The sequence below is a fragment of the Nylanderia fulva genome, unplaced genomic scaffold (genome assembly GCF_048542155.1).
Source record: "Nylanderia fulva isolate GAGA-0341 unplaced genomic scaffold, ASM4854215v1 Scaffold8, whole genome shotgun sequence".
Taxonomy (NCBI): Eukaryota; Metazoa; Arthropoda; class Insecta; order Hymenoptera; family Formicidae; genus Nylanderia; species Nylanderia fulva.
Genome location: NW_028190916.1, coordinates 519565 through 543013, shown reverse-complemented (window position 1 = coordinate 543013; position 23449 = coordinate 519565). Strand labels below are relative to the sequence as shown.

Genomic DNA, 23449 nt, shown 5'->3' with positions numbered 1-23449 from the left:
ATGGAAAAATCAAACGCATACCTTGAAGTAACGCATACCTTTTTTGTTTGCACTCTACTTTTATTTTTCACGTGTGGCAAAAATTTTGTCTCATGATTGTTCCTCTTTGATAGAAAGAGAGAGAGAGAGAGTGAATACTTAAACATTTTTTGCGTTGTATATAGAGTTAACGAAAACCAAGACAATATTTCTCTCGCTATGTATCCGCGATTTTGTCGAGAGTCTCTAATTCGTTTGTCGGGAAATCCATAAAGCTGAAAAGCGAAAAGTAAAAACGAAATGCATCCGGGGGCGCGAGAGGGAAGTGCTCCGACTGGAGTGAAGCGAAGGATGAGAGGCGAGACGGCACGTAGGGAATGGGAATTCGTTGATATGGAAAGAGAAAGGGAAAGAAATGTATCGATCTCGCGCGTTACACGCGTTTTCGCATCCACCACTCGCGGACCTCAAGTCTATAGTGTCTCTCCGCTGCGAGTGTTTCGGGCTAATGTCACGCGCGCGTTTCGTCGAGCGAATTTAATTTCGTTTACTCTTAGAGAACGTTAAGATGTTATCGCGGATGCTGGATGGGTATTCAAAGCATTGTAGCTTGGCTTATCGCGGCCGTGGATCTTGCTCTAAACACGATATCTTCATCGCGCCTGAGGCGTTGCCCGACGACGCTGCCTCTAGTCGTTTCCAGATAGGAATACCATCGACCGTACTTGCATCTACGCTATTGCGAGAACGGCGCGAGAAGCCGCCCATTTAACGACGTCGACGACAACAGGAACGAGTCGGTAACCGCCTTCGAATCGAGAACGTTTCACTTTGTATCTATATTGAAATCGTGTATCAACGTTATTTAATTAAAAAAAAAAAACTCCTCCAGAGCGGCGGGATATTTATATGTCGTGTTTATTTCGATCATTCCTATGCAAACTATATACATGTATTCGGAGTGTGTTTAAGAACAGAAAAAAAAAGATATGCAAATTTGTTCAATTTTAACATTCTATACATATCTGTTAATGAAACGCGCAACATTAAACATGGAGAAATGAAAATAAATAAAGAAGAGAGTTTATTTAAAAAAAGTTTTTAACGATAAAAAGAAATTTTATTAATATCTGGTTGAAAAGGGAGAGGAAAAAATCCGAGGTAATTGAAATATTCCGACTAGTATTCCGCGCTCGGCGCTTCCAGTAAAGAAATCGGACGATCCGCTTTCAGAATTTGACGCTAACAAAATGACTCTACTTACGCAGGGAGGTTCTATGAAGAGGGAGGAAGAGCGCGCGCTTGCCAGGATCGGCAATGGAAAGATAGGTGGGCTATACATCTTCGCCTTTTTTTTATGGGATTCGTTCATCGGCAACACTAATCATTTACGACACTCCCGTCGCGCCGCTGCCGTACCACTTTATTCCTCTTTCTTTTTCCCTTACACGAGGTCGTTTTCCTTCCGCGCGTCCTCCGAAGTATTGGCTGTTAGGGGCTAATGGATTGCGTTATCGACTGATTCAAATGCGAACTGGATTTCATTCCGAGTTCGATGGGGCGGCAGTATCGATGGTGTTGTAACGCGAACGCGTGCAAGAAGGGCTAGTTTCTTACAGGGAATCAAATTCGATTTCGATAGTCTATTAGATTTTTCTCTTCCGTTGCCAACCTTCGCGAGCCTGCGTCAACCTCCTCCCGGAAAAATTTATTCCAAATCGCCATTCAAAGGATCCGATGGATTTGCTTTACGTCATTGAAACATTACTTCAAGTTATATGCTTTTTACATTTCAACCGTAAAATGTTTTTCTTTTTTCGCACGTATAATTATTACAATAATTTATTTTATTATTCACATTGCAATAATTAAACGAGAAAATAGAATATTGTAAATTTTGAAATTTAAATTAATACTATATAAGCTACCACAAATTTTATCAATAACGTCATGTTTCATTCATACACATCTGTAATTAAAAATATATTTCGTCTAATGAAATATAAATGATTAATAATTAAATGTGTTATACTTATGTATAAAAAGAATTAACTTTTTATCTGTATTAATATGTAAACAATTCAAAGTCTTTTTACACTAGACATTTGAAGTCTTCCGCGTTCGTTAACAAATTGACGCGGAGGAAATATACACAGGCGATTCAATTGCAAAATCATATCTAGTCTACCCTTCGCATACCTCTTTCCATTCCCTCGGATCAAATAGAATAAAACGAAGCAGTAGGCGGTGAAGTGAAGGCCGGGAGAGCTGCAACGGTATGACAGGGAAGGGTGACGGGTTGTAGCAGGAAACGTTCGTATCGTTCGCTGTTCCCAGTTTTACAACGAGCAACTTTGCAACGTCGGATGAATGAGTGAGTGAGGAAAAAAAAAATCAACGATATAAATGAAAAAAAGGGCTAAACATCGGAGGCTCGCGAAGGACGAGAGAGTTGTACGAGCAGCAAGCGGGTAAACAGAGTCGAATGAATTCAATCAAACCTTGCAGTAAATCATCGGTATTCGCACGGCAGTTTTGTTTATATTTTCCGTGTACCAATTAGCGATTTTTCTCGCCGTACCGCGACGCCGATGTTCTTTTCTCCGCGGAAAGCAAACTATTGGCGCGGCGACCAACAAAATTTTCACGCTCCACGTGACGAACGTGATTTATAGGTACAGTTGCCTCATCGATTTTACATATTGATAAAAAAATGTATATGAGATAAATAACTACATATATTTAAAATGGCGGTATATCAATCTTTTTACGTAAATTAAAATTTGTGTCAAGTGACTCCAATATATATATATAATATATATATTTTTTTCAGTGTACCTTGTATATTTATAATATATAAATTTATTTGTGAGATATGTAATTTAATTTCTGTTATTCCAATTTATAAAGTATAGTAAAGTTTGGTGGACTTAGCGCGAATAATCTGGGGGAAAATGAGAGAATTACGAAGATTCTCCCTTCTCCTTGTTTACATGCTACCCGGTACGGCATGCGCGGGTGCCAAGTCGCAAGTAAGTACCTTCTGATCTAGTAAATATATTTCCAGCAGGGGCTGAATGGATATAGGGGGCTTACTCAGGGACTCACGCGTAATAGTTCCAAATAGGGTGGCATTACGCGTATCAGAAATCCATTTTCTCCCACATCGGAGAATCTTTAATCATGTTTTCAGTTCTCGTTGTGCACCCCTCTTCTTTCACCACCATAAAAGAAAGGATATAATGCGGCGAAAATTCAACGGCGAAGAAATCCATGATGAAACGCTTCTTTTTTTTGTATTCTTTTCGTTATATTTTCACCATTTCTCTTATATCGTGTCGTATAAACGATCAAAAATTATTCCCAATAAGATTAATTCGTGAGCTGAATACTGAGCTTTTTATACGCGTGATCAGAAAAGGTTTTATTACGTATAAAAACGATTGTGCTTACACTACAGAATCTTGCAGAATAGGCGTGTCTAATAGTGCTAATCGCACACTAATGTAAGCTATCGACTATTCTAGTAATATTATGTCTTTCCCTAATGCCTGGGAATAGCTTCGTTACAGTTTTCTTGGTCTCCTAATCTTGATGGTCTTTAGGTTAATTCATAATAGTTATTTGTACTTAAAGAGAAAATAATTATCACAAAACAATGAGAAAGAATTAATAATATAAATAATGTAAAAATGTAAATGCGATGGTTTTTCTTTTTCGGGATATTAAACGATTAATTCGAAATTATTTAGAAAGAGTAGAATATTTCCAGAGTAATAGACGGGAACGCTTACGTTTAAAAGCAACTTTTGTACGCAATACCGATAACTTCCACTCGATCGGATATATTTAAGCAAGAGAACACTCGGGAGTAATCACGAGTGCATAATGCAGACGAGCAAGACGTCAATTAGTAAGAATGTGTACGAAGGTCTGTAAGGTATAGGAAACCACCTAGAGCTGTATACCTTGCATACACCTTAACCGGGGTTAGTAAGGGGTTAGCAAGGTATCAGGGGATGCTTAATGTTTAACTAGCCTCCATTACGCCCACTGCCTCCCCAGCATCCCTCCTCTCTTCCTTTCTGCACTGCCGTCATCTAGCATCTACCGACTCGTTCCTTCGGATTCTCTCCCCAGGAAGTATTATAGAGACGGTTAAGAAGGATCGCGCGCGTAACTATTGATTAATACAGGAAATCATTTTCCAGGAATAAAGGCACCCTGGTAACAGAAGATTAACTCATCGCTCGACTCGTGATTTGAGGAACCGTAATTATGATAATAATGATATAAGGAATAATGTTATACATATTTTTTAACACAAAAAAAACTTTGCTTTTATTTATTTAAGAAATGACATCAAATTAATTGAATCAAAAGTTAAATTAAAAAAATTAATTTTAATTACACATAATTAAATGCTGAGAGTTATATACTGTGGAACGGAATGTTTCTACAATGAGCACCGATTAAACATGGGTAAATTTAATTTATGCAGGAAATAGCGGGTCAGGAAAGCTGAGAAAATATAACGACGTATGAAACGTTTAGTGCCGGTAGAAAGAGAGACATCATTGTTTAACATCCTCTTACCAGAATGTCGATGTAAATAGTTGTTCAACCAAGAATCGGCAGAAGAATAAATTTATGCGCAAATGTGCGCAAAGCTAATGTTCACGATTTTATGATTTTATACGCTTAGATAAAATTTATTTCTTCAGGAAACACGGCGAAAAATTTTCATGATGCATAGAAGCGTAATATTCCACATTTTTTTATAACTGCAAGTAGATAAGCGTTTGACATGCTTGATAATTTCTGGTCACGTGTGTTATAGAACCAGAACAGCCGATAACCAGTGACGTTATATCGTTATGTAATCTGGCATTTATCTTCAGCCAGGGCGATATCGGAGGGTATCTTGCCTCCGAGTGAATGTCATCGTGTTTACGAAAGGAAATCAGGCGATCGACTACGTGTGTAAAGATACGGATACCTTAACCAAATTCCTGGCGATAGAGAGGAACCCGTTTGCTTAAGTTCTAAGACGGTCGGAACTAAGGCTATTCGACGGGCGCGCACTGCCGAGGTACTGCATAATTCATATCTAAGTAATACGTCTTACTAGGTAGCATGGCCCCGAACTAACGTACTCTGTCGTAGCCCTCGCTTTACGTAGCCGTTCATCCCTCCCTCCTCTCCGCCTCTCGCCCTACGTTAGAGTCGACCCTTCGCTACGACAGCGAGATACCCCTAATGGCAGTCTATCACATTAGCCGCAAGACGGCTTGAGAGGCCGGCTACCATAACTAGATTTGCCTTGCACGTACGGCGCATCAACCGACGATTTACCACGTATCGCATAGTTGGTTGTAGCTATTAACTGGCGTAAGCTCCGACTTAGCTTATGCCGACAACGTGACTGTGCTTAACACCGGCCCGAGGAAGGATAAATCACGCGGCGTAGCCAAGATAAGCAGGAAGGAAAGTCGCAGATCTTCACACCGATTCAATTTTTTACTCGCGATGATTCACATTGCTATGCGTCGTGAAGAATTATTTTCAATTGTGTGAGAATTATCCTAAATTATCATGAAAATGACCGTATATAGCTTTTTAAATATTCTATCGTATTTGTATGCCTTCTCACACCAGAAATCGATACAATTTCTCAAAAGATTGAAATATAACATCTTTTAACGATATAGAAAATTAGCGACAGCTATATTTTTTGTATTTACAAAATTAAATTCGCCGTATAATATCAATGTAAATTTTTGTCTTTTTATTAATTTAATAATTGTTATATAAAAAGAAATTCATAAAGATTATCACGAGCGCATGAGTTAATTCAAATATTATTTTTGCCACGAATGTCTCGGACAGCTTCAAGGTTATTTCTAAAGCAATCATGTTGAATTTCCAGCGTGTCTGGCGCGGATACCCGAAATATCATACGTGTGACGTGCGAATTGCGAAAATTGCTGAATTATCTCACTGTGCCTTGGGCATACAGCGCTTGGACAAGGAACGGGGCATTTCCATAAATGCATCAGAACCTCCAACCGTGTAAACTAACTTAACGTCGACGACGATTCTCACACGCTGGGGTATATGAATGTACGCGCGATTTATTAATGCCTGCATTTAGACATAGAACCCTCCGAAATTATAGTAGTAGGGCCGGTTAGAAGTCTCTCAAGTTACCGAATATCGACAAAAACGACCGTAAGTTGCGCATGCTCTCGTACATCATGTGGCTGCTGGAGACAGAGAGGCAACACGCGTATTCATAACATCCTGCTGCATGATATGTTGGAGAAACATGTAAGGCGTACATATTTATCTTTTCGTTCACGGAGGAAGAACATAGCGCGGCTCTTTGCAATCGCTTCTCTGCTTTAAGAGTGTCAATGTTCTGCACGCAGAATGGTAAAAATGTAATTTTTTATATTTATTATTACATTACTGTCTTATTAAAAAAAATATAGTAACAGGAAAATTAGTTAATTAAGCGGCGTTTTAATTCGCGGCGAAATAAAATTTCATTTGCGCGGTAATTCAATAGTTGAGTAAAATTAGCAGCGTATTCTAAATAGATAATTTGCAGACTGTATAATTTGAAACTCGATATAATATTGTACAGTTTTAATTGGAATTATTAATAGAGTTAAGAAATATACGATATATACACTTGATCGACTTTCCCGACATCGTGAGAATTTGTCGCGTGCAGACAGTTTAGAGTGACGCGTGTCAGTGTGTACACAGTAATAACACACCGTAAGTTTGTCAACGGAAGCTCGTTTAATCCCGGCTAATCTCGTTGCCCGCTCGCGGAGTTTGTTGTCAAACTAGGGGAGCTAAAATGTGATTTTAATATTCGCGGCTCCTTTGAGGAAACTCGCGAATCCTTCCTTAACAGGCTTACTGAGGGAGCGTCCATCCCCTTCCACGAGGTCTGCAACCTGCTTTGAGAGGTGCATTTACTTCAAAACTCGGCACAATATCTCATTCCTCTCTTAACTTTCAAGCGTTTCATTCTTCCATTATTGAGAAGTCTCTTTGTCAATATTGTATGTTTATATTTTCTTAAATTTATTATATATATATGTATATTACTCAAAAAGACTTATAATTTTTGTGTATTTCATTTATTGCATTTATATATGGTAACTTTTACTAAAAACGCTACATTTATCGTACAAAACGTATGTAAAACTTTAAAAAATACAATTTTTACTTTGATTTTTTTTCCATGTAAAAGTGTACTTTTCATAATCCTACAAAAATTTTTTCGGTTAATGTAATTAGTTGGTGGAATTCACACTTACCGGGAGAAAAAAGTCACCTCAATAAGCGTGATCTCTATCGGGCTTTATTAAAAAATATGTCTTAATTCCGCCCGGGGCCACGTTTTTAATTTCTCCCTATGGACGCTCCTCCATGCCGATGAACGCCGGTATAAAGAATCGCTGAACGAGTGGACTTGGCAAGCGAAGCTAATTACTTTTGCAATGGAGAATCGTCACCCTAATAAATTTGCGAATATGAAAAAAAGCATTTATTGATCTAAAAAGAATCTCTATAAATATTTTTTAATTACACATACAAAAATAAATAAATATTTTTCTTTTCTATTTATTAAAAAGTAATTTTTCTAATTCAAATTAATATATTTGTATTTATCTCTGATACCGCATTTAATATTTATGATTAAATTTTCATTATAATTTCTACATTCACATCATATAAATTGTTTTGCATATAAAATTGTAAAGATATAAATGTACATAATCCTTTGAAATATTTTTTACAAACTGTATATATATATATATATATATATATATATATATCGAGAATTGTTCATTGTTATGTTACCTGCTTTTAAACGTAGAAGCGCCGAATGTAAATTGATGACAAGAAAGACGCGAATTATCGTTCTTTACTTGAGGACTTTAGAAGGTTAGCAGTCGCCATGCTGGCAGGACATGAAAGCACGCAGGACACGACGCCGTGGCAGGCCGTGTAGGGGTTGCCATGGTGATTTCATGGGGAGGGCATTCGCCCTCTCTCACCCTCACTGAGAAGATAATGCTGCCTGCCTGCCTTTCTACCGATGTTGCTACCAACCGCCGCGATATCAGAAGCTCCGGCAATAAAGCAAACGTTCATGCTTGCACGAAAGTTTATGAGACAGACCTGGTTTTCGAGTCGTGCGATTACGAGGCGACAAGCCACGATACCTCTCACGTATTCCGTTCTCATTACCACATATCTCGAAAATTATCTTACAACGTGAGGAAAAGATATTAGTATTCATTTTTTCAATTTTTATACCGTAAATGTACAATGCCCAACATTTTTCAAATATATTGTTTCACAAATTCCGTGTTATTAAATTGCAGAAACAGTGCTAGGATTACAGATTTAATTTTGCTTGCAATATTCTTGCTTGTCGGAAAGTACATGGAATAATTGATACATATTTTTTTAAATAGATTTTAAATCCGAATTATTACTATATATTTTTCTCGAAATCTTTTACATCTTTTTTCTTTCTATACTATATATTCAATACGTAGATACGTGCATTATATGTGAACAAATGATTGAAAATTCTCATTTGATGCATTAAATCTGACGTTTACATACACATTGGATATACATTAAAATTACATATACATTGGAATGTTCTATCGGGATCAGTCATGTATACACAACAATCTCATTCAAATAAATGTCACTTGGCGAAACTGAAGTGAATGAATAATTCACATTGACGTCGCGCTCGAAAGAGAAGAATCGGAAGAAAAATGCTACTTAAACTTTTTGGTGCAAGAGCGTTTCCTACTTAACTACGAAACTGAATGCGATGTGTCGCGAGATTAAACGACCTTAAACCATGAAGACGATATCAGTATATCCGAGACTTAAAGGCTTTAGTCGCGGACGCGACGCGCGCCCGAACTAACGACTCCTCGCTATCTCACCGTGCTTCCTTTTTAGAGAAGTCAAGACGAGACGCGAACGCTTCGACAAAGTGTCGTCGTATTTTTGGTTTACGGCGTTTGAGGGTTTCCGACACGATGAGGGAACGGACGGTGAGAGAGAAGGCAGACGAGAGAGGACGGGCGGTCGCCTGAGCGCTTCAACGATCATGAGGGTGGAAAGTGGGTGGTTTGGTGGGTATACGGGGAGTGATACCGGTCCCAAAGGTGTCGTTACAATTAGACAGCGCTGCCGACTGCTACGACCTCAACCGCTAAATAACTTACTGGTGCTGACAACCCGACCGCCACACCGTTACCGCTCATCGTGCCGCATGTAACCCAACCGTGGGTCTACGCGTCAGCCGGTGAAAGTGCTTTGCGTATAATTCCGTCGTCTCGCTCACCAAGCGTCTTGTAAGAGGGATGCATTTCCACTTTTACGCGTGCCGTTTTACTTCAACTTGCGAGCTTGCGTAACGTTTCAACATCTTGAAGATGGAGAAAAAAATATCAGCGATGGAAACATTTTTGTTTCGAAAAGAGTTGATTCGGTCGAAAGGCGAATCGAATAAATAATTGAGAAGCAATCCTAAAGTGAAACTCTTTTGATTATTGATTGGATTGTATGAACATTTTTTCTTGCAAGATTACTTACATTTTTGGAAAGTACATGCTCATGTGTATAAAATATTTTACATTTTTTTTACATACACATATCTTCTTTTTACTTTATCGACTTAATAAAATTGGGGATTAAACTTTTCTTGCGCAAAATTTTGGTTGAATGCTCTTTCTATTTAGAATATTTAACTTTCATCCGTTTATAACTTGAAATTTTAATAAAAATTATTTGGTAGGGAACAAAATTTGATTATGTTCTGTTCTGAAAGTTTAATTTGTGATCTCTTGATCTTTCAACAACTTATAATTTGAATACAAGTTTTCGCCTAGTACATTTTTATTAAGGAAAAGTTTATTCCAAATTGATTAAAGAGTTTATATACAAGGAGAAATGGGCAACCTGGAGACGTCCTATACATACATACATACATACATATATATGTATATATACCTATATAAAGGGATGTTCGTGTCGAGACGAAGTACAATATAAAGAGCGGAGCCAATGTCGAGGACGTCGCGCTGTCTTGCGCTTGCGCCGAGTGTTTAGAACGCGAATGCTGGTAGAAAGAGGTGACGAGGAGGTAAAGAGAAAGAGGGTGGACCTTCGAAGGAAGAGGACGGGGGTGTCCCTGGAGTATCGACTTGCCCCACGGGACTCGGCAGTCGATAGTCCCGTGGGATTCGCTGTCTCTTTCCGAAAGTCGCCTTTCTCAATGCTCTTTCCTCGTCTCTTCCTCTATTTTCCCTTTTCCTCCCTCTTTTCTTTCGAGCGTCTCCTTGTCCCGCTTGTGTATACTATCGTGGGTCACGAAAGCAGAATGGCCGAACAGGTAAAGGGAGTTGCAGAGAGACGACTTTGGACGATAAGACAAGATGAGATTTAGTTTCAGAAATTATTGAATAAAAAAAAAATATATATATATATATATATATGAGTCGTGAATATGCAAAAAAAATTATTGAGATACAATCGAGGAAGGTTTCAAATCGGCAGCGACTCGAGACCAAGTGATCTAATAATATTTAGTTTCGCATTAATGTGCAGAATACGAATGATAAAGCTTTGTATTACTTATGCATCTCGTTCTGAAACAGTGCACGGAGAGACCGTTAATGTATATTTCGGGCCATAGCCAAAATGAAATTATGCACCGTAACGCGAAACTTGGTTGAGTGATAATAAGAAAATGCGCGCGGCGTAGTGATTAAATTGCGAACAAAACGGGCCGGATAAATACAGTCGCGAAGGAAGGGAGAGTTGCTCCAAGTTTATATGAAATTCCACGCCTTCTACAAGCGTCCTTCCACTCTTCTTCCTACCATCCTAGGTACGAAGAACTACCCGTCTCCGCGCCGAGAATTATCCGCGCAACTTACAATCCCCATTTTTTCACCTCACCGTGAGGATTCCCTGCTCTGCTACTTACACGCATCCGCATATCGCCTCGCATACCGAGGTGGAAAATGAAAGTGAATCTTGAAGCGTTTATATTCGGCATCCCGTGCCTGTATCTTGTTCCCCAACGTTCTATGCGACGCGACTTTTTAAATAATCGAATGGCCTTACTGGAGGTCGCACGAGGCGTGCTTTCGCGTTTCTCACGCGCGACCTGCCTTATGCTTGACATTTTATGGTCGTCGAGAAAGTTATAGACCTTACGGTTTCCGCGAAAAAAAATGTCTATATATCTAAATCACTTATGTAGTTTTCGCTGTTTACGTTGAAACTATCTTTTGACAGCAACTTATTTATATTCAACAATCAATTTTTTCATTCAATAAATATATGCAAAACAAATGATTTGAATACAATACAATTTTGGAACTTGATTTAATACAGAAGTTGTGACGATATCGAGTCCTCTAATCTGTGCCTTAACGCGTGCGCAAACGTTACACGTTATCTGACGGAGAATTTACTCTCTGGACCATACACCTAATATCCTGCTTCTTCGGTCCGTAGCAATGAGGAGCGTGATACGTAGACACGTGGGTTCTTGTCGAGCGGGCAAAAATCGAAAGCCATCACCGCGGGTATATAGTATCTGTGCGCGTGTAACGGGTCGTAGAGGTATTGACACGTATATGTATATGGTATATATACGTACGCGTGCGGTCGTCGAAAAGAAAAGGGAAAGAAAGCCACGCGGAGGCTTTTCCTCACTCTTTCTTCGTTTTCTCGAGGAAGGGAATCCGAAGGGTGCGCGCGTCCCTCGCGAACCCTCGCGCGCGAGAGAGCCGGGCTACCGAAATTCGCCGAGTGTCCTCCCTCATTCGGTAATACGTTACACGACTGTAAAAGTATCGTCCGCAACCACCCTCGGTCCGGCCTAACCTGGAGCTAGTGCGACGAAACTTCCACCGCTCTCTCGAAGGAAGCGAGGGGGTCTCCGGAGACTACCATTTTGACTCTGGGGATTAGACGTGACCCCGCCCATTCGTGGGCAAAGTTTTGTCCCTTTCGATGGCCAGGAAGGAAAAGCCGTCGCTATATTGATGACTCCTTTCCACGTACGAGGGAGAAAGAGAGAGGGAGCGAGATGGGTAGCGAGTAGAAAATCGAGATGCGGGAAGCCGCGAAGGTAAGGATGCTGAAGAAAGTGCGGTAGCACAATTCCCGGTAGTTGCGGACTGGCCCGCTATATAATGCTGACTAGACGTGTTTCGCAGTACGATTTTAGTACGATTACTGCCATCATTTCGAAGGATTTGGAAGATTTTCTGCAATCCGTGCTTCAATTAGTTATTGTTTATCGTTGATTATTAATTATGTTTCTTCAATCGGTGATTTATTTTTTTAGAAAAGAAAAGAAATAATTCAAGGATTAAAACTGAACAAGTAGAAATATTGCTCTTAATTAAATATGAGTGTTGCTTCATTTTTTTAAATATCGTAACAGTCATCTACATGGATATACATAACGATAAATATAAATTTTTGGTACAATATATATATATATATATATATATATATATATATTTGATTCATATTTCTAAAGTTCCTCTTTAATTACTTGCTCTACTTTTAGGATTGTATCAAACTAAAAACCTTTAAATCATAAAGCAATTTGTTCTCACAGATTCTATACGCATTTTCAAATCAAATTAATTTTATTTGAGAAAATTTGATGAAAGAAAAGAGAGAAAGATTGAAGGAATTACGAATATGAGAGTGGAGTAAAATTACATCGTGCGCGTTAACATAAAATTCATCAGAGATTCGCGCAATTGGCTTAGTAGCGGACACATGCTTTCTTTATTCACAAGAGCTTTGTGTGTAAACCTCGCACAAGGAGTGGCATGAGGTTTAGGGGTTGGTCGGACAACGGCATCATAAGTCGGGAGTGGTTTGAGGGTTGGGTGGGTTGTTGGGGTGGCGAGGGTCCCTGGAGGCGGCGGGCTAAATATATCCACCCCCGACAACCCTCGAGGGAGAATGTCAAGACAACATGGCCGACGCCCGTCATCCCGTTGGCTCTATGTATACAATAGTTCGTGTTCGGCTATGCCGGCAGAACATTCAAGAACATCGGAAGATTGCAACGTTATACCGTTAAATGTATACGCGTTAAGCAATTACAAATATACACACAAACTCATGTGTTTTATACGCACTATTTCCTAGTATATATTCTCTCATTCCTTTTTTTTTTCTTATATAAATCAGAACGCGCATTTATTTTTGATCGATGGGCGAGCATTTTATTCGCGAGCAGTGTTAAACGCTTTTTCTTTCCTGCCGCTCCGGCAGCTCCGCGAGATTATGTTCTCGAGTCACGGATGAAGTGCAATCGCGAGGCGGAGCCCGTAAAAAAACCCCGTCGGCAAAATTTACATTATTGCCCCCGAGACCATTTAGGTAATCTCGGAATTCATCGCTCGCAATCGGATTTCAAAATAAAAAGAGGCAGGAGAGCGAAAGAGAGCAGGATGAGAGACAGAGAGAGAGACAAGTCCGCCGACACACAAGTTACGTTTCACCTTGTTCTATTTTTTTCCCTTTTTTGAGAACGCACCTGCTGCTCGATTGCACGTCGTCGTCATTGTCGGTACATCGTGTATATCCCCGTTGTTCCCCGTCGTCGCGCGAACGTATAGAGCAGGTACGCGAGACAAAGAGAGGACAGAGAAATATAGCACAGATTAAAAGTCATAGTAGAAGGAGAGTCTACGTTGTTGAAGCGCGGCTAAGAAAGGTCGAGGATGGTGGCCGCCGTGGCGAGAAAAGGACGCCAGGGTCGAAATTAGCCACCCTCAGGATTACCCTGAATTAACAAATTGAAAAAAGTCACCTTTCCCTCGGCTCTTAAAGGTGCCCGGCGAGTTCTCCGGCTCGCATCGAGCGTCGAGCTCCTTCGGAGCTTAAAGCACGATCTCTTCGCCGGGATATCGGACCAACAAATTCATGCAAATGCTACTTGGCTCTGCCGCGGTCGCGATATGTACGTTCTAGTGTATATATCTGTGTGTGTGTGTGTGTGTGTGTATGTGTGTGTGTTGGTATAGCCGCTGGTACAGCGATAACGCCACGTATACAGGGCGGCATTATACACGATACCTACGCGGCGATGCGCTTAAGCGCGAGCGACACGAACAAATTCCCCATGACGATTTTGATAGGAGACTTCCCGCGTTATTGAAACGCGTTAAATTTTACGCTTTTACGCGGTCGAGCAAAATGCCTCATGGTAATACGATGTTTAATTCATTCCGCGAACGTTAAATGACGCTGAGAAAAGTGAAAATTAACGTCGATGAGAGGAAAAGCTTATTTTTCAAGAAAAGAGAAAGTGCCATTTCTTTTTATTGACTTTCATAGTAGATTAATTTTGTTTCTTTTTCTAAGCACTCTCCGGATAATTCTAAATTATTTAGAGAATAAATTTAATACGTTTAGTATCGTTTAAAGCTAACGATAATATAAACATTATGTCCATAATGAGAATAATTGTCATCACATTACGATCGCGTTTTATCATAATTGATATTTGAAAATTTATTCTGTGCACACAGCACGGAAGAAAGCATTCATGCTATCATGAATATTATAGTGCGAACATATCTTACATGGTGCGGTCACATTTTGCTCAATGTATTACAAAGACATATGTACAAGGCTGTGAATGGGTACCTACAATGCAGACATACGTATATATCTTCCTGCAATAGTCCGTGTTTCGGAGCCACTTAACGTTTTACTGCCACTTCTTCTCTATCGTTATCGCCATGGAATAATATACATGGAAATTTATATATTAACGAATTATATGTGAGCGTTTAACAATAATCTTGCATAATAAAAAAACAACGCATTTTTATTATTTTTTCAAGCAAAATAATTGTCATGGAATAATATACATGGAAATTTATATATTAACGAATTATATGTGAGCGTTTAACAATAATCTTGCATAATAAAAAAAACAACGCATTTTTATTATTTTTTCAAGCAAAATAATCGCCGTTAATTTTCTGTTCTGTAAAAAAAAACGTCTCTCGATAAAATATTGAACACATTAGCGGATCGGTTTTTAACGAAATGAACTGTACCTGGATTTTTCCTCTTTATAACGTTGTTTTGGCTCCTTTATGTATACAAGGCTAAAGCACGACCAACAAACGATGCGCGGTACAACGTTGTGCGCGGGGCCTTTCCGCGATACGTGCCGCGACTGCGGAATCTTTTTCGTGGGGCCGGCATGAAATAACTGCATCGGCGAATTGTCTGCATTAAATATTCAAAGGGAGGTGAGGGACCAACGAGATGGCTACGCGTGCGTATATATTACGTACACCCTAAGCCGTTATCCGTTCTAGAAAGTGGCGAGAGGCCGGGTTTTGTTCCCTCTCGATTTTCTCTCGTTTCGTAGTCACTCGAGCCACCGATACCAGTCGATCGATTCCAGCCGGACAGAGACAAATGCCGGATCTAAAATTCGATGGGCCGGCACACTTCGGAAACCGAATTTCCACGCAAGCGAATTTCGTTGCGTGCATGCGCATTCATAGTATTTTAATCATCGAGCTTGCACGTTTGTCCGAAAATTCAATGGAATGAAGGGAAAATATAGATAGATAGATAGATAAATATATTATTAAAAATAGATTTACGGTAGATGTAATTAAAAGTAACATACTACAGGCTGTGAAAAAAAAAGTGAAAAACAAAATATTAAGAATGTGCTTGCAACTTTGTCGATTAATTAATTATTAAATTATATATATATATATATAACAGAACATTTTCTCTGATACAGTTTCGATCTGCAAAGGAGTGAAGTAGCCGGTATTCGTGAGGAGTGTTGAAGTATATGTGAAATCGTCCAGCGTATCGTAAGAGAAACGGAGAAGCGAACGATGGAGAGGTGGAAAACGAGTGAGTGGCCATAAACTCGGGTGTCGTTTGCGTTTTCTATTTAGCCATTTCAGTTCACCCCCATCTCTACTGTTCTTTTTACAGTCCTTTTCCGTTACTCTCTTGGTGTCGTCCCAACAGACGAGCGACTCGAATTGAATTCCATACGATTCGGATAGTTGGATTTACGTTGATACTGAACGCGCACGCCATTCACCGTCGTTGAACTCATCTGGCATAAGCCGACGGAAGACACGTCGATGCTTCGATTGATGTCAGTCGATGCGATATAAATGAGTCAGAGAATCGTATGTGCGTTTTATTACGCCGCGCACAGCAACGCGATTTGCTAAAGAAATATTTAATGATCGACGACGTCGCTTCGTGTTCGACTAAACTGTTAGAAATTTTTTATCGCAAAAAATTGTGGGAGACATAGTGAAAAATAAAAAAAAAAGGGCCAACGATTTTTGCCTGTCCCTTTTCAGACATGAATATAAGTGCGGTGGTGGAATCTTCGATTGGTACCTATTTTCGCGGGATGAAGCATATATACGCAAGGGTGCCTATTGGTGAGAAGCGCCGTTTGCCGTACATTTATTGCCTCCGCCACCCTCCCACGCTTTCTCCGGCGTTACGACGTTATATTTGATATTGGATAGACTCCGTATACGTATCATTGGCGTCGTAAAAGCTGCCATAAATAATATTAAATAAATGTAATACGCCCGGTAAAATGCCGCTTAGCCCGTGGACGACTCGTGGATACGTCGTCGTGGATACGACGCGACGTATCTCGCATATGGAAAGTTTAATATTCCCATTTCGAGGAGAAAGTAAGGAGAAAGTTTTATTATATCGCATAAAAAAAACCCTAGTGGACTTACATTTTACGTATGAACAACACACGCGGGGTCCTTGAACAGTCTTACCCGCGCGATGCCTGCGTGTTTCATGCGCGGATCTAAAAAATACTCTTGTCCCGCTTTTTCCGTCATGCAAGTCTGCTCTCATTTCGAGATAGAAGATAGATAGCAAGTACAAAATACGGCTACATTATTCTTCGCGTACTTACTACAATGAACATACGGTACATTTGTTTTACGATATTGTAAAATGTAAACCTCTGACTAAAAAAAATGATATAGATTAGGGTTCAAATAGTTGAGAGTCCAATGCAATGTTTGATAAAAATATAAATTGAAAAAAATGAGTGTAAAAAGAATAAAAAGCTTTTTTTAAATATTGGATTTTTTAATTAAATAAATTAAATAAAACAATTGCTACATGTTAGTAAAAAATGAATATATTGTATAAATAATAAATTGTGAAAAGGTATGAATTAACAATTTTTTTATGTATATTATAGATAGACGATGACGAAAGTCACGAGCAGCGATCTCGAAAGATAAACGAGACGAAACATGGACATATTTATAGCCATCGTAAAACTTGTCAGTTAATTGAATGTTGTAGCAAGTTTGATATGATAGTCCAGAAAAAAAAACGAGATGAATTCTTGAATTCTTGAAAGATGAAAAAACAATATGTATTCTTTATCTAGAATCACTCATTTTTTGTACGATAATATATTACAACTACACATTATAATAAATTGCTAATAATGCATTCCTTTTTACAAATTATTGAAATTTCTGCATATATACGGTCTCTCGCAAATAAAAACATTTTAAACATTATCTATCTCGATCGCTATTTAATTTCAAAGATGACAGAGTCAGTTACTCATGTTCGCAGACTTTTTGCAGAACGAGAACTCGTTGCAATTTTCAACACAATCGCACATTTCCATTTTCCGTCGAGATATCTCGTTGCCGATGCACATCAACTTGTGCAGTTCGTAGGTCGACGAGGAAGAATTACGTCTCTTCGCTATAAGATAGCGCACGCTTAAGGACACGTACTACCATAGCGGTAGTGAAACCGCGAAAAAAATCATGTATCCTCAAAACGGACCGCATCGGAGAAGTCCGCACTGCTAAGTTTCCTTGTACATACGAACGCCGGTACGAGAGAATACCGGTATTAGCCGCGGATACGTCGTCGCTCGCTTCGCCGTGGAAGGATCTTACAAGCCTCGAGAGCTCGTCGTTAATTGCTAGTGTAATTTGTAATTCGAGAAGTAGCGGGAGAAAGAGAGAAAGAAAAATACAGATGCGGATACAGAGCAAATAGAGAGGAGAAGCATAACCGAGAGGCAGAGAGACGTTTTTTTCTTGCGAAAGGAAACGAGCGTCTCGCACAGCCCTCAAAAGGAAATGTCTTTTGAGTGCGGGCTGAGAACCAGATCAAGAGGACGAGCAGGGGCGCCTGGCGTTTGCCTGACCCCTTGACCCGCCGGAGAGGATTGTGTTTTACTGGCAGCCGCATTTGTCGGAGGCGTCAAAACCTCGTGACAACTGAACGTTCTGTCGGCACTCTCGCTTCGCACTAAACCTGGCGGATCCCTGCATATATGAGGGCGACATCATCACCCGCTGGGAAATTAGCCGTTAAGTGTTTTATGTATCCGGCGACGAGGCACGCACGAGATCGGTGTCACGTGGCCTGGTTTTGTGTAAAGCTTGCAGGGATGACTAGTATGGGTGCGAGAGGAAAGCTTCGAATTGTTGTTGTTATTTCTCTTTCTATCTCTCTGCATAATATTTCTCACTTAAAAAAAAAATTGTAATTTGTAATAAATGACATTACAGAAATATGAAAAATTAATTTAAGATAAGAAGGATGTTATCGCACCGATTGTATAAAATTTTATGAAACCCGAATCGTCATTTAATGCTTCGTGCGTATTTTCAATCCAGTTGTCACATAATAACATTGCCATGTTACATTACTTTATGTCTCTCCGACGCTGATTTTTTTTCCTTCCTCCTCCGCCCTAGCAATGCGCGTCTGGCAGTCACGAGCGACCAGATCACGTCACCAGATGCCATCTGAGTCGCCCACCTCGATAACGGACGATGGTTAAATGCCTCATAACTAACTCAATCTGGGGCTTCCTAATTAAATATCTATCGTTTAATTAAGAATGATTTACGAATGGCAGTCAGTCAGCCAGTCAGCGAGTCGACCAACCAGCCGGTCGGACTGCTAGTCGGACAAGCACTGCTTATATCATTCCATGTGCCTCGGCAATCAATGCAGGAATTATCCTCATTAGGTCGATCCGCGGTTCTCCGGGTTCGCTTCTACTCGCGAGGGCCGGAGACGGAGAGAAGCTCGAAAGAAAGAGAAAAGGAGTAGGTAAGAAGACGGTGGAGAAAAGGCGCAGAGGAGAGTCGAGGACGAGGAAGAGAACGGGACAAGCTATTAGATCGAGAGTTGGCTGCGTGCAGCAACTCGAAGAAAAACTGGAAATCTGTGGCTCTTGACTGAGGATCTCAGAAAAGAAGGACCGAGGGAAGGCAGTTCTGGGGTATATCGTAGGGTCCTCCGTCCTCCCTCTTCTACTCTCCTTTCATCCCGCTCTTCCTCCTTTCTCTCTTCCCTCGTCCGACAAAAAGGAGTCGCTGACTGCGAGTGACAACTTAGCGAGCCGGAGCTCACCTCGCCATCCAGTTGCTCGGCCACACACAGACTGTCCCGACGTTATGACACGTCCTTTCCTGCGAAAGAATTCCGCGAAGGGCTACTTCAGACAAGGATCTCTTTCGTTAAAACCGCTATACGCATTTTATTAGAGTGCGATACGGTTCACTTCGATAGGAAAAGCGATTCGGTATTTCTAAAGAATTGATATGTGACGATTAAATTCGGGAGAGAGACCGAGAAAGTGAAATTATAAAGCACGCTTGAACACAGGTTAAAATTAAACTTCAAAATTAGCAATCATTAATAATTCCGAAATTATATAACGACAAGACTAAAATAAAATTGATAGATGCTTCTCTATATTAAAGACGCGCAAATATATACTTGATCTATGCGCCTCTATCATATGGCCGCATAAAAATATAGGTAAGAACAACTAACATGGCCATATGTCGGACGCGGAAGAGCTCGCGTTTACTGTACGACATATACTCGCCCTGGGCGACAGGGGTAGCGGTTGAAATGCGCTTTATACCCTCCGAATTTCGCTCCCTAGCACTCTCTCTTTTTCTCTTTCATCTTCTCTTTCGCTTTACAGGCGAATGTGTACGCGAGCAAGCAATGCGTACATGTGTGCAGCCTCGTTATGTGCATATATGTACGTATATGTACATACATATATAGATATATACATATATACATATATATATATATATGTATATATACGTTGATTCGTCTATCTCTCTCTTTCTCTCTTTTTCTCTGCGCACTTTTGTCCCGCTACTGCCGCAAGAGCAATGGATAATGTTATTTCGATTTACATATATGCGTCCGACCGTCCCCAGTTCTCGATACAGACGATGCACGATGCCAGCGATATCATGCGACATTTTGGCATCGCTTCACAAATTTTTCCTACCGACTCATGTTTATTCGATAAGGTAATCGTACTATGATATTTCGATGAATTCAATACAGTTTCTTGGCGGGACTCGAGACACAAATGCGCGCTTCGTCTTCACACGAAATTCCGAAATCCCGATATACGAAGTAAATGAAGACAAAGACGCTTTACTACGCAAGTCGTACCAAAGCAACGCGACATATAAAATTCTGCCCGATTCCACTCGTAACTAAACAGCATATGCCACGATCTTTTATTCAATATCCGCGCTTTTCTTTAAAAAAAAGATTCGGTCAATCCTTATATCGATTTAGTTTACGGGCTTCTCCGAATGACGGCGACTTCGGGATTGAGTGGTTACTGCCTGCGGTGCGTAAATGGACGTAACGCGAAAGTTTACCAGATGGGATTCTGGTTAGGCTGATCCGTCTAAGTCCGTCGAGGGGGTCTCGCGCGGAATGTCGTGTAATTGATAGCGAGTACACACTGGGTTCGATGAGCCGTAGGAAAATAATAAGCCGTCGTAGTGGCTCAGTAGTACGTGGTATTATTGGCTTTTTCGGGAGGGAGTGTTACTTGGGCGTCGTTGCGTTGGGAGGGGTGGCGTGTGGCACAATATATGCACCCTTGCATGCACCGTCGTGCTCGGATATCTCAGTCTTAGGGTGTGTCGAATGTCTATATTCGCACAAGTACATCTCCTATTCTCTCTCTATCTCTTTCTCTCCGAACAAATGGTCAGCCAGCGGAATATTAACGCCAGCGATTTTATAGATATCGCGAATGTGTACAAAATTGGCACCATCATCATTATACAGGCGATTTTTAAACAGATACGTAATTATATAAAAATATTATAAGAATTATATATAATTCTATACAAGAGCATTGATTACTATAAGATGATATTTTAATAATATTTTATTACAAAATTTGTGAAATTTCACAAATCTTTGAATTAAAAAAAATATCGCGAAGAATATTTGCATATCTTTGATATCAAGAAAACGTCAGTTATCCTAAATGCAGCGTGGATATAGAGACTCTGGGGAGAAACCTCGTGCATGTGGAATCAGGAGTAAATTGCTCGATGATTTAATGATACGACTATATTATGCGTTGCGTATGTGCTACAATCAGTTAATCGAGAACGCGTGATTCTGATCTGAAAAGAATGATTTTAACCGTTTGAAAGAGAATTAATGACATCTCTTTGCTGAGTCGTTGAGAAAGCGGAATAATTTATTTGCACAGCGTTTATACACACGATGCTCCGATATTTTCCAACTTACTGCTGGACCAAATATAAGCGATCGAAAGTCCCGATGCAATAGGAAACCGGTTTCGAGTAGCACATTATTTTTTCGCCCCTCGCATCATGGATGCGTCTCATCGCTATAGTTGATCGATTAGTCGTTACTTGAGATCATCGACTCGCAGCGCAATAATAAATCGATTTTTTAGTAATTAATTGCGCTATTTCTAAAAATATCTTTAGTTACAATCATATAAAATACAGGCGTAAAAAGGACAATGTTAATTGATTAGTGACATTTGAAAATCATATCTTGACGTATTGTAAATTTCTTACGAATAATGTAGATATATAAGAAATATGTTAACGTATATGTACTGTCGCAATTCTTTTAGGATAATACAACTTATGACAAGGCGATCATAAGATTCGGCGTAATTGAATCGTACCAGGCCTGAACGAGAGAATAGAAACGTTCCATGTATTGTAGGGACGGGGCGCGCTCGATTAGATTTGGGCGGATTAGCCAATCAAAAACTCCAATACGACAACCCCTCCACAACTAGCAGTGACATTTGATGCTGCAGGCACTCTATTAGATTTGCGCCGTCGCTAACGCGATACGGAATCGAATGATCCGTGCTCTTTCGAAACGATTGTCGCTACTAGCGCAATCCAGCGTTCTCCAATAAGTTTTCGATTTAAGCGCACAAATTTTTCAAAGTAATGAAGAAAAGAATATATTGCATTAAACATCAAATGTAATTTAATCAAGTATTTTTGATGACAGTCAATGATTAAATAGCTGTGATAATATCGTTATTTCTGTTAATTTATTGTTAGGTAATATTTTTATTATTTTATTATTTATTGCAAATGTAAATTAATATAAAATATTTATAATTTAAAAACTGAAGAAGAAATTGCATGACATGACGTAACTTCACTCTCAAATTAACTGATCCATATCAACGTATAATTCATATTCTCAAATTTACTCGCATGTTACAAAACAAACTTACAAAATACGTACAAATACGTACAATAATAATAAGCGAATCTTTCGCACCGTATCATCAACGTTTAAACATGTCATTATATTCTTCACGGGAACGTACAATTGACGGCCGGTACAATTGACGAATTTAATTTCAGGTTCACATTCACGTGTATACACGTGCGACGCGGCGCTATCAAAGGAAAGGTGCGTGAAAGCGCGCGCGTCACGCGAGGTGCACGTTCATTTACACGGGTGTGGCGAGAATGAGTGGTCGTGCGCAATTAGCTTCTTATCTTTCTCTCCACGAGGGGTGAGTGTGTAGGGGTAGGTATATGAGCCGCCACCGGGTCATCGTGGTGTGGCTCGAGCGACTCGTTTACGCCTCTCTGTTTTCTTTTCTTTCTTTCTTTCTATTTTTTTTTTCTTTTTTTTACGGAATGCGTACTCTCGGTCCTCGGCGCTTCCACCGTCGAAACTTTGGCCGGCTTTCCGATTAGCATTCTAATTGGCTCGGCAACCCTTTAAACGGCCATTTAAAAAATTAGGGGCTGCGATCGCGTCCGCCACTCTGCTCCGTGCAACGAGCGCCGATGCTATTGCGGGCTGATTTTAATTGGCGGATGCTTTCGATTTGCTTGTATTCTTGATTAGACTAATTAGTTACAGATATATAAGGATCGGATTAACGATTTCAGTATTCAACTGCCAACAGATACATTTTATTAAGGAAATTTTGATAAATTGTGCAAATTGATATTATATGGAAACTAAATATTTTGATAAA

The 23449-nt window shown here is 39.8% G+C and overlaps 1 protein-coding gene across 3 annotated transcripts in view; it reads right to left on the bottom strand.

The window, feature by feature from the left end:
• kn (EBF transcription factor knot) overlaps positions 1-23449 on the bottom strand; it is an 81181-nt gene that overhangs the window by 11925 nt on the left and 45807 nt on the right. The window lies entirely within an intron of this gene.